Consider the following 17,205-nt stretch of genomic DNA (forward strand, 5'->3'; position numbering starts at 1 on the left):
TTTTCTAAATCCAGCTTGAACATTTGGAAGTTCTCAGTTCCTGTACTGTTACAGCCTAGCTTGGAGAATTTTCAGCATTTCTTTGCTAGCCTGTGAGATGAGAGAAAATGTGTGATAGTTTGCACATTCTTTGGCATTACATTACTTTGGGATTGGAATGAAAACTGACATTTTCCAGCCCTGTTGCCATTGCTGAGTGTTCCAAATTTGCTGGTATATTGAGTGCAGCACTTTAACAGCATCATCTTTTAGGATTTGATATAGCTCATCTGCAATTCCTTCAGTTTGGCTAGCTTTGTTTGTTGTGAAGTGAAGTGAAAGTCACGCAGTCATGTCCAATTCTTTGTGACCCCATGGGCTATAGAGTCCATGAAATTCTCCAGGTCAGAATGCTAGTGGGTAGCCTTTCCCTTCTTCAGGGGATCTTACCAACCTAGGGATCAAACCCAGGTCTCCCACATTCCAGGCAGATTCTTTACCAACTGAGCCACAAGAAAAGCCCTTGTTTTTTGTGATATTTGCTAATGCCCAACTGACTTCACACTCCAGGATGTCTGGCTCTAGGGGAGTGATCACATCATCATGGTTACTGAGGTCATGAAGATCTTTTCTGTATAGTTCTTCTGTGTATTCTTGCCACCTCTTCTTAATATCTTCTGCTTCTTTTAGGTCTATTCCATTGCTGTCCTTTATTGTGCACATGAAATATTTTGCATGAAATATTCCTTGGTATCTCTAATTTTTTTGAAAAGATCTCTAGTCTTTCCCAGTCTATTGTTTCCCTTTATTTCTTTGCATTGATCACTTAGGAAGGCTATGCTGTCTCTCCTTGCTATTCTTTGGAACTCTGCATTCATATAGATGTATCTTTCCTCTTCTTCTTTGCCTTTCAATTCTCTTCTTTTCTCAGCTATTTGTAAGGCTTCCTCAGATAATCATTTTGCCTTTTTGCATTTCTTTTTCTCGAGGATAGTCATGATCACTGCCTCCTGTACAATGTTATGAACCTCCGACCATAGTTCTTCAGGCACTCTATCAGATCTAATCCCTTCCACTGTATAATCATAAAGAATTTGATTTAGGTCACACCTCAATGGCCTTGTGATTTTCCCTACTTTCTCCAATTAAATCTGAATTTTGCAATAAGGAATTCATGATCTGTTCAGTTCAGTTCAGCCGCTCAGTCATGTCCGACTCTTTGCGACCCCATGAATCACAGCACACCAGGCCTCCCTGTCCATCACCAACTCCTGGAGTTCACTGAGACTCACGTCCATTGAGTCAGTGATGCCATCCAGCCATCTCATCCTCTGTCGTCCCCTTCTCCTCATGCCCCTAATCCCTTTCAGCATCAGAGTCTTTTCCAGTGAGTCAACTCTTCACATGAGGTAGCCAAAGTACTGGAGTTTCAGCTTTAGCATCATTCCTTCCAAAGAAATCCCAGGGCTGATCTCCTTCAGAATGGACTGGTTGGATCCCCTTGCAGTCCAAGGTACTCTCAAGAGTCTTCTCCAACACCACAGTTCAAAACCAACCTAGATAGCATATTCAAAAGCAGAGACATTACTTTGACAACAAAGGTCCGTCTAGTCAAGGTTATGGTTTTTCATGATCTGAGCCACAGTCAAATCCTAGTCTTGTTTTTGCTGACTGTATAGCACTTCTCCATCTTCGACTGCAAAGAATACAATTAATCTGATTTCGGTATTGAACATCTGGTAATGTTCATGTGTAGAGTCGTGTCTTGTGTTGGAGGAGAGTGTTTGCTATGACTAGTGCATCCTCTTGGCAAAACTCTTGTAGCCTTTGCTCTGCTTCATTTTGTACTCCAAGGCCAAACTTGCCTGTTACAGCAGGTATCTCTTGACTTCCTCCTTTTGTATTCCAGTCCCCTATGATGAAAAGACAGAGAAGGCAATGGCACCCCACTCCAGTACTCTTGCCTGGAAAATCCCATGGACAGAGAAGCCTGGTAAGCTGCAGTCCATGGGGCCGCCAAGTCGGACACGACTGAGTGACTTCACTTTCACTTTTCAGTTTCATGCATTGGAGAAGAAAATGGCAACCCACTCCAGTGTTCTTGCCTGGAGAATCCCAGGGATGCGGCAGCCTCGTGGGCTGCCATCTATGGGGTCACACAGAGTCAGACATGACTGAAGTGACTTAGCATGATGAAGAGAGCACTTTTTTTTAGCATTAGTTTAGAAGGTCTTGTTCGTCTTCTTAGACTGTTCAGCTTCTTTGGCATTAGTGGTTGGAGCATAGACTTGGATTACTGTGATACTGAATACTTTGCATTGGAAACAAACAGAGTTCATTCTGTCATTTTCTGAGACTGCACCCAACTACTGCATTTTGGACTCTTTTGTTGACTATGAGGGCTACTGCATTTCTTCTAAAGGATTATTGCCCATGGTAGTAGATGTAATGGTCATCTGAATTTCACCCATTCCAGCAGTAGGGATAGCCTGGACGTGTGTGTCAGAGATCACTGAAACCTGAATGCCAGGAGTGGAAGGACCATTAAATTGGTTAAATAGAAGTATTCTTTTTTTCAGTTAATAAAATGAGACACATTATATGGATGATGAGCAATCAACAAAAGGCAATTTTATATTTTGGCTATCCAAGTATCAGGCATATTGTTTTATTGAGGGCAACAGCTGGGTTGTGCATTTATTGCTATAATGTTGGTGCCCACTCCTCTCTGTTAAAAACTATGGGAAGAAACATACATTTCCTTTCTTTTTCTTCCTAGCAACTATGATGTGATAGGATCAGTTTTAGCTTTCAGGATTGTTTCTTTGAACTTTGAAAACATGATGGAAGGAGATGCAATGTTAGGTAAGGGAGATGTAGGTCTAGAGGCAATGAATAAATACTGTCTTTTTCCTCAGACTGGCCATATAGCAGGACCATGGTGTGCTAGAGGCTGCATTCCTCCTGCATTCCTCCCTGTCCTGTCTCTGAAATTCCTGTCTTTCCATTACATACACTTTCTGCCTAATTTAGTCAGAGACAGCTTCTGGTTTTGTATCATAAACCTGTCTGGTATTTTACCTCTCTGATTAAATTTTATACCACACCTTGCCCCTCCCATGTCCTTTGGCATCATGGCCCTATTTTCTGATTCCTGAATGTGAGATGCTTCTTTTAGCCACAGAGACTTTGGAAATCCTTCTGCTCCACCTGATTATTAATATATCTTCTGAGGGAGAGCTGCATAATTGCTTTTCAAAGAAGTAATTTAGGTCTCCTATCAAAGAAAGAATTTACTGGACATTTGAGTAAATGAAAATTATTTTATCATATATTTATGTAAGTGTACATATTTGTGATTGTTTTTGGTTTAGCTTTTTTTTTTTTTAAGTTTTTGCTTTTCCTTCCCAGTAAAATATAAACTCTCTGAAAGCAGAGACCAAGCAAGGGCTGATCATGGCTATTTCCTACATATGACTTAGAATAACTACTAATGTAATGATTTTACATGAAAAAAGTAAATCAAAATAAAAAGTAAAACTTTTGGATACAAAGTTATACAACAAGAACTGTATCATAGCACAAAAACAAAATTAAATAATGCCACATTTAATTCTGGATTTTCTACATCTTGGATTTTATTTTAACATTGATTTTCATTGTTACGCACTTTGTTTTTTGCCTATTTATGTGATGATTGTGTGTTATTTTCTAATGGACTGACAATGAACAGTTTGTTTCTGGAAAATTTTATTTGAAATTGTATTGGAATAGTTATTGGAATGAAAACAGACTAGATCAAGGGAGCTCAAGAGGTATCCAAGGGTGAGTTAGATAGATAAGTCCAAAAGATAAGGTTAGTAAAAACCCCAAACCATAAAATCTGAGAGGAGATGAAAATGTCAGAATCCCCTAGCTTAGAAAGTTTACTAAAGCTTGAATGTAAGCTATCAGTAGGAATAGTGTTCCTCTCTAACATTTTGTTAGATTGTTTGTTCTCATGTTCTCATGTTCCTAAGCACAGACATTACTTTGCCAACAAAGTTTCGTCTAGTCAAGGCTATGGTTTTTCCAGTGGTCATGTATGGATGTGAGAGTTGGACTGTGAAGAAAGCTGAGCGCCGAAGAATTGATGCTTTTGAACTATGGTGTTGGAGAAGACTCTTGAGAGTCCCTTGGACTGCAAGGAGATTCAACCAGTCCATCCTAAAGGAGATCAGTCCTGGGTGTTCATTGGAAAGACTGATGCTAAAGCTGAAACTCCAGTACTTTGGCCACCTCATGCGAAGAGTTGATTCATTGGAAAAGACTCTGATGCTGGGAGGCATTGAGGGCATGAAGAGAAGGGGACGACAGAGGATGAGATGGCTGGATGGCATCACCAACTCGATGGACATGAGTTTGAGTGAATTCCGTGAATTGGTGATGGACAGGGAGGCCTGGCATGCTGCGATTCATGGGGTCACAAAGAGTCAGACACGACTGAGTGACTGAAGCTTTATTTGACCAGTTGTGGTCAACCAGAAGTTTTTGAGCAATTTTTCGTGGCACTCCTACCCTCAACTTCAGGTACCATTCCTTCAATCCAAACTGGTATTACTTTGAACATGGTGTTCAATGTCAGTTCAGAAAGTTTACCTGGAAAGATTATATGTGGGTCAGAAGAGTGCATTTGGGAATCAATTTCAAGGACATTCTATACATAGGCTGAAAAGTCACACCTTATTTTATTTCCCATCCTAAATTGTGTTTAACCACTATGACAAAGATAATACACAAGAGGTTTTTCAACAAAAGTAAAAAAGAACATTAAAATTCATAAGATCTCTAAAATATCAAAATAATGTCCATTTGAAATTTAAAATTCAAAGATATTAAAATATATTTAAACTTGAAAAAAAAATTTTGTGTTTTCACTATTAAAAGTTTAATGTGTAACAACCTAGATCTGAAATAATACACAAGTTACAAGCATCAAAATGCCATTCCACAGTCAGGGAAATGATCTTGAGTTTGTGGACAAAAGTAGATCACACGGCTGCAATTCCAGAGGCCTTTCCTTAGGCTTAAATACAGGATAGAATACAGAAGAGCAAATTGGTGCTGTCTTTTTTAAACTGGCACATACATGATTTCGGAGAAGGCAGTGACACCCCACTCCAATATTCTTGCCTGGAGAATCCCAGGGATGGGGAGCCTGGTGGGCTGCCATCTATGGGGTTGCATAGAGTCGGACACTGATGAAGCAACTTAGCAGCAGCAGCACACATGACTTAAGACTGGAAACTCTTCATATTCAATAGCACTAGAAATTCCACTGTATGTTTGGTTTTAAGCAGCACCCAATAAAAAAAGTTCCCTCTTCCTCACTGGGGATCTGAGTGGAGACATAAAATGAGATCCCTATTGATGAATGAGAATCACTATTATTACTGCTAAAGACAAGTTGTGGTCTTTACCCCAGAATTAAGAAAACTACTCCTGCACATTTCAGTCTATCATGGAACTGTTTCAGATAGATCTCCCTCCCTTAGGGAGAGCCTGAGCAGTTAAGGCCTAAGACCAAAGTCTAAACAATGTGCAAGGTGAATGAATCCCACATTTTCAAGTCACAGATCACATCTTCTTCCCTTGTGTGTACAGAGTGAGGGAGCAGAGAGGACCTGGAATGTACCTGGGAGAACAGTTTTGGCAGAAAACTGGGAAATAGGGAAAATATTTTTTCTTTCTGAGAGCAATCACTATTCCATTTAACTTTTAAAAATTTAAAGAATGCTGTCTATTTTGACCAGGTAGCTTTGCTACAAGCTCTGAAACACAATATACATTATATATATATATATATATATATATATATATATATATATATAATCTACAGTGTCATTCAACTGGTGTTCAATGAAAACTGAGATGGTAAAGAACCTGGATTTGATCCCTGGGTCAGGAAAATCCCCTGGAGAAGGGAATGGTAACCCACTCCAGTATTCTTGCCTGGGGAATTTCATGAACAGAGGAGCTTGGCAAGCTACTGTCCATGGGGTCACAAAGAGTTGGACATGACTCAGTGACTACACTCACACATATGTGTATAATTTACTTATCACATTGGCTATGTTATATGGCTATGACTGTGTTTCAATAAGCATACATTAATATTAAATCTGATAGATACATAAAATAGAAATAATCATATGTAATACTACAGCATATGTTAAAATGTTAATATATATGTGTATATATATACACATATATATGTACACATGATATCAAATAACTCTTGTGACTCACTCTAGCTAGACAGGCTACCTTCAATATCTCAGAGGTATGCTGTTATACATGGACATATAATATCATAATATATCCCAAGGACAACGACACATATTTGTGGTGTCTCTCTACCTTCCTATGATTTATATATTCCATACACTTAAAAAAAGTTTCACACATACACAAAGAAGCCCTTACCTTAATTTGAACAGTATACAGTCATTCTATTGTGCAATATTCCACTCTATTGTTCTTAATTACTAGGTTAAATTCAAGAACCTATAATAGCTTATATGCATCAGTGGACATCTCTTGTCAATAATCAATAGAGATATAAAAGTATTTCTATCTTAAAATTAATATGTAAATTTCAAGGAAATATTCCTTTTTTGATACTGTTAGAGTATCAAATTTGAAAACTTGATGAATTTTTCAACCTTTACTTAAAAAAGATCTAAGTATGTATATTCAAGTAGCAAGAATTCTATTATAAATTTTACTTCCTCTATTCAGTAATTTTTATTTTTCTTAATGTTAATAATGAAAATCTATCATTTAAGGCCTTACAAATAGCTGAGAAAAGAAGAGAAGGGAAAGGCAAAGAAAAAAAGGAAAGATATATCCATCTGAATGCAGAGTTCCAAAGAATAGCAAGGAGAGATAAGAAAGCCTTTCTAAATGATCAGTGCAAATAAATAGAGGAAAACAATAGAATAGGAAGGACTAGAAATGTCTTCAAGAAAATTAGAGATACCAAAGGAACATTTCATGCAAAGGTGAGCACAATAAAAGACAGAAACAGTATGGATGTAAGAGAAACAGAAGCTATTAAGAAGAGGTGCCAAGAATACACAAAAGAACTACACAAAAAAGATCTTCATGGCCCAAATAACCATGATGGTGTGATCACTTACCTAGAGCCAGACATCCTGGAGTGTGAAGTTAAGTGGGCTTTAGGAAATATCCCTATGAAGAAACCTAGTGGAAGTGATGGAATTCCAGCTGAACTATTTCAAATCCTAAAAGACGATGCTGTGAAAGTGCTGCACTCAATATGCCAGCAAATTTGAAAAACTCAGCATTGGCCACAGGATTGGAAAAGGTCCATTTTCATTCCAGTACCAAAGAAAGACAGTGCCAAAGAATGTTCAAGCTACTGCACAATTGCACCCATCTCACAGGCTAGCAAAATAATGTTGAAAATTCTCCAAGCTAGACTTTAAGAGTACATGAACTAAGAACTTCAAAATGTTCAAGCTGGATTTAGAAAAGGCAGAGGAACAAGAGATCAAATTGTCAAAATCCGTTGGATCATAGAAAAAGCAAGAGAATTCCAGAGAAACATATACTTCTGCTTCATTGACTACGCCAAAGCCTTTAACTGTATGGATAACAGCCAATTGTGAGAATTTCTTAAAGAGATGGCAATACCAGATTGCATTACCTGCCTCCTGAGAAACCTGTTGCAGGTCAAGAAGCAACAGTTAGAACAACATGGAACAACAGACTGGTTCCAAATTGGGAATGGAGTATGTCAAGGCTGTATATTATCACCTTGTTTATTTAACTTATATGCAGAGTACATCATGCAAAATGCCAGGGTGAATGAAGAAAAAGCTTGAATCAATACTGCCAGGAGAAATATAATTATCCTCAGATATGCAGGTGACACCATCCTTACGGCAGAAAGGGAAAAGGAACTAAAGATCCTCTTGATGAAAGTGAAAGAGAAGAGTGAAAATGCTGGCTTAGAACTCAGCATTCAAAAAATGAAGATCATGGCATCCAGTCCCATCAATTCATAGCAAATAGATGGGGAAACATTGGAAAAAGTGAGTGTCTTTATTCTTTGGGCTCCCAAATCACTGCAGATGGTGACTGCAGCCATGAAATTAAAAGATGTTTGCTCCTTGGAAGAAACACTATGACCAACCTAGACAGCATATTCAAAAGCAGAGACATCACTTTGCCAAAAAAGGTCCATATAGTCAAAGCTTTAGCTTTTCCAGTAGTCATGTATGGGTGTGAAACTTGGGCCATAAAGAAAGCTTAATGCTGAAGAACTGATGCTTTTGAACTGTGGTGTTGGAGAAGACTCTTGAGAGTCCCTTGGACTGCAAGGAGATCAAACCAATCCATCCAAAAGGAAATCAGTCCTGAATATTCTCTGGAAAAGTCTGATGCCAAAACTGAAGCTCCAATACTTTTGCCACCTGATGTGAAGAACTGACTCATTGGAAAAGACCCTGATGCTGGGAAAGGTTGAAGACAGGTGGAGAAAGGGACAACAGTGGATGAGATGGTTGGATGTCATCACTGACTTGATGGACATGAATTTGAGCAAGCTCTAGGAGCTGGTAATAAACAGGGAAGCCTGGCATGCTGCAGTCCATGGGGTCACAAAGAGTCAGGTATGACTGAGCAACTGAATTGTTCATTTAAAATATAATTTAAGTTTAAATCTGTCATTTACCACAACAAGAATTGCATGAAAACTTCTTTTCATTATTGTATTTCTTAAGGTTTCAAAAAATGAAACATTTTTTTCTAGAAAAAAAAAAAAAATATTGAGTTAATGGTTTTGACCAAACACAACATTTTATTATTTAACAACAAAAACTGTCATATGTCTTATATAAACATGAATTTTCAAATTAGGGCAAATTACATTTTTTTGTTTGTTTTAAAGGAATTTCTTAATTTTTTGTAATGCTTCATTATTTTATTTTATAAATAGCTGGAAATGTAAGATTAAAAACAATTTCAGAAATAGAATAGTATGTAAGTGTTTCTCAACAGATATCCCTTAATAAATGCCTTTATAAAATTGGAAGTTATTTATAGAAAATAAATAAATAACTATAAAACAAACTCTATTGAGATTATTTAAATAGAAAGCATAAAATTCTGCAATTGAGAGAAGTAAAAGTGATAACAATATTTAGATGAAAAATAGATAACCAAAAAATGGATTTGTTATTATCATGAATATAATTTGTAAGAGTCTGACAAGTTCAATCCTTCTAAATATATGGAGAATGACTGAAAATATTAACCATAGATTTCTCTGCAGAAGTTGGTGCATATGTATTTTTTTGTTTGTTTAGTTATCTTAATTTAAGAAGACAGACATGTTTGTTTGAATTTAAGGGCTAACCTTTACAAATGGACTGACAGTTCAAATTCTTTTATAATTTTTTAAATGATGTTATCACAATGATATATAAACTGCAAAATAAGTTCCCTGAAACTGGCTGTACTGAAATGAGTGAGAAAGCTGATTTAAGTTTTCAGTTTCTACTTTTAAGAGAATGTGTTTCCTCAGGAAATGTATATGTATGTTTATATATGTTTTCTCAGGAAATATATATGAATATATATAACTAGAGACCTTCAGTCTCTCATTCTCTGAGCCTCAATATCCTCATTTATCAAAAAAGGATAATAGATCGATTAACTAATATTTTGATGTAATAATTGCCAAGTGGTTCCAAAAACAGAACTGATCATTAACTGTGGCTTTAAAAAAAAAACAAACAAAGAAAGAAAAACAAACAAGAAAAACCTACTCTGAATAAAGTAATAATGTTCAACCTATAGATTGTAAATTGTTTATACTTTATTCAATGCTTTAGACCCAAGGTCTACTTAAGGTCTTCCTCGAATAGTCAGACATCCCTTTTCAGTGATGTATGGCCGTGTTCATGGCATGAAAGAACACAGGGTCAAGGGAAGTGAGGAAAGCCACATAAACCCTCCTTACAGTTCTGAAAAGAGCAGAAATATATCAAGAGAAAAATGGTGAAAGAGCTGGACTTAAGAACATTTGGCTTTTGAGACAAACTGCAGAGTGCCTGATTTTGAAGATTTGAGTAAACATTTTTGTCTTTAATAATAGCAAGTCCTGATTGGTGACATTTGAATGATGGAGCTCCATTCTTCAGTTACCCAAATCAACCAAATCAGAACAATGAGGAAGTGTTTGTTTTCCTTAAATGAATTATTTCATATTCTTACTCAGGCAATTTATACCATGGTATAAATTATTCAATAAGATGTTATAGAAAAACCTGAAAAATTCAGGTTTTTCTATAACATCTTATTGAATAGTTAAATCTTATAAATAAGTCCAATCTAAGTAAGAATCTTTAACTTACGTTTGCAAATTTTTGTGCCAAATCAATATTATACAAGATCTACTAAAAGCTAACTTTACATATAAACAAAGATAGTTTGAACATGAATGAACAGAAAGAAGATAAGTAATGCATACTGAAAACTTAAGAAAGAGAGAGTGGATATATTACTATAAGTGAGAGCTGACTTCCAGAGAAGTGTGTTATCATGTGTGTGCTTAAAAGTATGCTCAGTCCAGCCCACCAGGTTTCTCTGTCCATGGAAATTTTCAAGCAAGAATACTGAATGAGTAGTCATTCCCTTCCACAGGGGAGCTTCTCAACCCAGGGATCGAACCCACTTCTCCTGTGTCTCCTGCATTGGCAGGAAGATTCTTTACCACTTCACTACCTGAGATTTAAAAAATAAATAAAATAAGACATCTCATAATGAGCAAAGCTCAATGCATTAGAAAGAAATAATAAGCACTATTGTGGGTACACTGAAAAACACAGCATTTAAAAAAAACAAAGCAAATGAAGCAAATGGAGAAATAAGTAGTTCAATAATAATAATTGAGATGTTAACACAATTCTAACAGCAACTGACTGAAGTTAAAACTGAAAAAACAACAACAACAAAAAATTAACATAGGTATCTGAACTCTGATGTTCTAGAATACTCTTGAGAGTCGCTTGGACTGCAAGGAATTCCAACCAGTCCATCCTAAAGGAAATCAGTCCTGAATATTCATTGGAAGGACTGATGCTGAAGCTGAAACTTCAATACTTTGGCCACCTGATGAGAAGAACTAACTCATTTGAAAAGACCATGATGCTGGGAAAGACTGAAGGTGGGAGGAGAGGTGGACAACAGAGGATGAGATGGTTGGCATCACTGACTCAATGGACATGAGTTTGAGTAAACTCCAGGAGTTGGCGATGGACAGGGAGGCCTGGCATGCTGCAGTGCATAGGTCATAAAGAGTCAGACATGACTGAGTGACTAAACTGAACTGAACTGAGGCATCTGAACAACACTAATTATGATCCTGAACTAACAACAACAAAAAAATCTCCAGACTGTAAGGTCTAATGTCAACTACCTAACTATCTATACCTACAAACCTACCTATCTGAATACTGTCTGTCTGTTTACTGGCTATGCATCTGTTAAAATACATAAATATGTCAAGAGACAGCATATTGAATTCTTTTTGATTTACAGTTAAATGAGCAAGTTTACAAATTTAATGGAATAAAATTAGTCATGGAATTATATTTCTTTTACAAACAACAACTTTATCTATTCTCATGTTCTGCTTAAGTTTTCTGTATCATTACTTGTGTTTTTTACTTTGTATCTATTAATATTATCATAAATTACTTTGTTTTATTATTCTTTTTTTAAATTTTATTTTATTTAACTTTACAATATTGTATTGGTTTTGCCATATATCAAAATGAATCTGCCACAGGTATACATGTGTTCCCCATCCTGAACCCTCCTCCCTCCTCCCTCCCCATACCATCCCTCTGGGTCGTCCCAGTGCACCAGCCCCAAGCATCCAGTATCATGCATCGAACCTGGACTGGTGATTCATTTCATATATGTATTATATGTATAATATACGTATAATACATGTATTATATGTATAATACATTATAAATATGTATTATACATATTTCAATGCCAAATCATCCCACCCTCTCCCTCTCCCACAGAGTCCAAAAGACTGTTCTATACATCAGTTTTATTATTCTTTTACAAAGCTAATTTTGATTTTTACTTTATCCTTATATTCTATTTGTTTGTCTTCTTTCCTTTTACTTGGAGTATGTTTTCCTCTTATTCACTGTACATTAACCTTATCATTTATCTGTTGTCATTACTTTTTAATATAAAAATTTAGAAATATTAATTTATTCTGTGAAAATTATTTCCCAATATTTTCATACTTAGTGTTCTGACATTGTTTGCATACAACTATATTCAAGACTGTATTTTGAATTTTAACCACATTTTTAGTGAGAAGTCTTAAAATTTCTCGTATTTTTTCATATTTTTCATATTTTTTATAGTTTTTCTTGAGTTTGTATGAAAAGGGCTGAATTTTTAAAAAGTTTGTTTCTGTCCTGAAAAATAGAAAAACTTTAAACTCTTCCACATTGTAAGAAATAATAAAGTAAGATCCAGGTATTTATGTCCCAATTTTCCCAAAATAACATCTAGCAAAACTGTAATACATCAAATTTATCTATAAAAAGTCACTTTTAGAAAAGCAATATTAATAATATGGACTAGTTAACTACTTAATATTAAACATGTGATGTATAACACTTTCTCAGAGAAAACAACAAAAAGTTATTGAGGTAAATTGAAGAGGATGTATAGAAATTAATAGGTATATATATTTAAAGATTCCAGTCCTTTCCAAAGTGATCACTGGGGAACTTTTGAAAGGTAAAAATTAATGATTCTAAGTTGTATATAGAAATTCATACTGTTCATGGGGTTCTCAAGGCAAGAAAAATGGAGTGGTTTGCCATTCCCTCCTCCAGTGGACAACGTGTTGTCAGCATTGTCCACCTTGAACATCCGACTTGGGTGGCCCTAAACAAGACTGTGATCCATGTGATTATTTGGCTAATTTTCTGTGATTGTGAGGTCTTCTAGGTCTTCATACAACTGATCAACTTCAGCTTCTTCGGCACTGGTGGTAGGGACATAGACTTGGATTACTGTGATGTTGAATGGCTTGAATTGGAAATGAACTTAGTTCATTTTTATGGTTGCACCCAAGTACTGTATTTCAAATTCTTTTTTTTTTTAATTTAAATTTGTTTATTTTAATCAGAGGCTAATTACTTTATTGATTTTAAGGACTACTCTATTTCTTCTATGGGATTCTCCAAGCCAGGCTTCAACAGTACATGAACCGTGAACATCCAAATGTTAAAACTGGATTTAGAAAAGGCAGAGGAACCAGAGGTTAAATTGCCAACATCCGTTGGATCATAAAAAAGGCAAGAGAGTTCCAGAAAACAATCTACCTTTTCTTTATTGACTACACCAAAGCCTTTGACTGTGTGGATCACAACAAACTGTGGGAAATTCTGAAAGAGATGGTAATATCAGGCCACATGACCTGCCTCCTCAGAAATCTGTACACAGGTCAAGAAGCAACAGTTAGAACTGGACATGGAACAGACTGGTTCCAAATCAGGAAAGGAGTACATCAAGTCTGTATATTGTCACCCTGCTTATTTAACTTATATCTGAGTATATCATGCAAAATGCTGGGCTGGATGAATCCCAAGCTGAAATCAAAATTGCCAGAAGAAATATCAACAATCTCAGATATGCAGATGATATGACGCTATTGGCAGAAAATGAAGAGGAACTAAATAAGCTCTTGATGAAGGTGAAAGAGGAGAGTGAAAAAGCTGGTTTAAAACTCAGCATTCAAAAAACGAAGATCATTGCATCCAGTCCCATCACTCATGGCAAATAGATGGGGGAAAAATTGAAACAGTGACAAATTTTATTTTCTTGGACTCTAAAATCACTGCAGACAGTGACTGCAGCCATGAAATTAAAAGACTCTTGCTTCTGGGAAGAAAACAAACCTACACAGAGTATTAAAAAGCAGAGACATCAATTTGCCAACAAAGGTCCATTTAGTCAAAGCTTTTTGACAGCAATCATGTATAGATGTGAGAGCTAGACCATAAAGAAGGCTGAGTGCCAACAAATTGATGCTGTCCAAGTGCAGTGCTGGAGAAGGCTCTTGAGAGTTCCTTAGATAGTAAGGAGATCAAACCAGTCAATCCTTAAGGAAATAACACTTGACTACTTATTGGAAAAACTGATGTTGAAGCTGGAGCTCCAGTACTTTGACCACCTGATGGGAAGAGCCAACTCATTGGAAAAGACCCTGATGCTGGGGAATATTGAAGGCAAAAGGACAAGAGGGTGACAGAGGATAAGATGGTTGGATGGACATGAGTCATTGGGCATGAGTATTAGCAAACTCTAAGAGACAGTGAAGGGCAGGAAAGCCTAGCATGCCGTAGTTCATGGGGTTGCAAAGAGTTGATATCACTTAGTGACTGAATTACAAAATAAAAGAAGCACCAGAGACATCCCTAGTGCATTCCACCATATGAAATATAGAGAAGTCTGTAACCCAGAAAGAAGCTTTTTTTTTTTTTTTTTAACCATGCTTACACCATGATCTCAGACTACTAGCTACCAGAACATGGGAAATAAACTTCTGCTATTTATAAGCTACCTAGTCTGTGGTATTTTGTGATTGCAGCTCAAACGTACTAACATACATGATATATAAACCAGGAACTTCACATACTTTCATTTCTTCTCCAAATATTAGCATCAAAAATTGATATTCTCAATGCTCTTCATCTACCTTGCAGAAATGTATATTGTTCCCATTTCTTTAAGCTGTTGTTGCTAACTGTTATGCTGGCAATCTTTTATTTCTAAAAGTGGATACATTGAAATTCACAACTTTGTTTTGTGATTCTCTTTTTTAAACAATTTTATTGAAGGATTATTGACATTAAAAAGCTGTACATTCTAATTTGTGTTACTTGGTGAATATGGAGATAAGTTTTATATCCATGAAATCATCCCCACAATCTATTTCATAAAGAAATCCATCAAGTGCAAATTTTTGCTCCTATCTTTACTTATTGGTATGATTATCATCATTGTTACTACTGTTTGCTCTAAGAACAATTAACATAGTCTACCCTGTCAGCAAAATTATTAGTATCTGACATAGTGTTGTTAACTATAGGCACTACAATATATAGTAGCTTTCTAGGACTTACTCATTTTGCATAACTGAAACTTTGTACCTTTATACTAATATCACCCCTTTTTGCCCTACCCACAAGTCCTGGGATTTACCATTGTGCTCTTGACTACTTTAGATTCTTCATATAAGTGATACAATGTAGAATTTATCTTTTATATCTGACATTTCACTTAACATCATGTCCTCCAAGTTTATCCATATTGTCACAGATGGCAGGATTTACTTCTTTTTTAAAGCTGCATAATATTCCATGTGTGTATGTATACCATATTTTCCTTAGCCATTCACCCAACAATGGGAATTTAAGTTATTCCCATGTCTTGACTATTGTGAATAGCACTGCAGTGTTTTGTGATTTTCTCTATGTGCACTTTATTTCACAACGAATTGCTTGTAAGAGTGACAAATGACAGCCTTGTAAAAGAGGTCTTCAGTAAAGCTCTTAATCTCAAATTCATAGTTCTTAAGGTAACTTTTTAAAAAGAATGTCTTATGATTTAAACAATACTTAGAAATATAAGTAAATAATTCTATTACCTATTGTATAGGGTATTATTAAAGAAATCCCTTTTATATTAGAAGACTGAAAGTGAAAGTGTTAGTCGCTCAGTCATGTCTGACTCTTTGAAACTGCATAGATTGTAACCTGCCAGGCATCTCTGTCCATGGATTTTCCATGCAAGAAATCTGGTGTGGGTTGCATTTCTTTCTCCAAGGGAGTTCCTGAAACAAGGATCGAATCTAAGTCTCCCACATTGTGAGAAGATTCTTTACCATCAGCAGGGAAGCTCCTTTATAAGACTGCTTCCTGTATAATAGCTATGTTAATCATTAGGTATGTACATATTCAGTTCAGTTCAGTTCAGTCGCTCAGTCATATCTGACTCTTTGTGACTGCATGAATCGCAGCACGCCAGGCCTCCATGTCCATCACCAACTCCCAGAGTTTACTCAAACTCACCTCTATTGAGTTGGTGATGCCATCCAGTGATCTCATCCTCTGTCTCCCCTTTTCAACTGCCCCAAATCCCTCCCAGCATCAGAGTCTTTTCCAATGAGTCAACTCTTCGCATGAGGTAGCCAGAGTACTGGAGTTTCAGCTTTAGCATCATTCCTTCCAAAGAACAGCCAGGGCTGATCTCCTTTAGAATGGACTGGTTGGATCTCCTTGCAGTCCAAGGGACTCTCAATAGTCTTCTTCAACACCACAGTTCGAAAGCATTAGTTTTTCAGTGCTCAGCTTTCTTCACAGTCCAACTCTCATATCCATACATGACTACTGGAAAAACCATAGCCTTGGCTAGACAAACCTTTATTGGCAAAGTAATGTCTCTGCTTTTTAATATTCTATCTAGGTTGGTCATAACTTTCCTTCCAAGGAGTAAGAGTCTTTTAATTTCATGGCTGCAGTCACCATCTGCAGTGAATTTTGGAGCCCCAAAAAATAACGTCTTACACTGTTTCCACTGTTTCCCCATCTATTTGCCATGAAGTGATGGGACCAGATGACATGATCTTCATTTTCTGAATGTTGGGCTTTAAGTTAACTTTTCACTCTCTTTCGCTTCCATCAAGAGGCTTTTAGTTCCTCTTCACTTTCTGCCATAAGAGTGGCACCATCTCCATATCTGAGGTTATTGAAATTTCTCCTGGCAATCTGGATTCCAGCTTGTGCTTCTTCCAGCCCAGTGTTTCTCATGATGTACCCTGCATAGAAGTTAAATAAGCAGGGTGACAGTATACAGCCTTGACATACTCCTTTTCCTATTTGGAACCAGTCTGTTGTTCCATGTCCAGTTCTAACTGTTGCCTCCTAACCTGCATATAGGTTTCTCAAGAGGCAGTTTGGGTGGTATGCTATTTCCAACACTTCCAGAATTCTCTACAGTTTATTGTAATCCACACAGTCAAAGGCTTTGGCATAGTCAATAAAGCAGAAATAGATGTTTTTCTGGAACTCTCGTGCTTTTTTGATGATCCAGCGGATGTTGGCAATTTGA

The sequence above is a fragment of the Bos indicus x Bos taurus genome, chromosome 20 (assembly GCF_003369695.1).
Source record: "Bos indicus x Bos taurus breed Angus x Brahman F1 hybrid chromosome 20, Bos_hybrid_MaternalHap_v2.0, whole genome shotgun sequence".
NCBI classification, from domain to species: domain Eukaryota; kingdom Metazoa; phylum Chordata; class Mammalia; order Artiodactyla; family Bovidae; genus Bos; species Bos indicus x Bos taurus.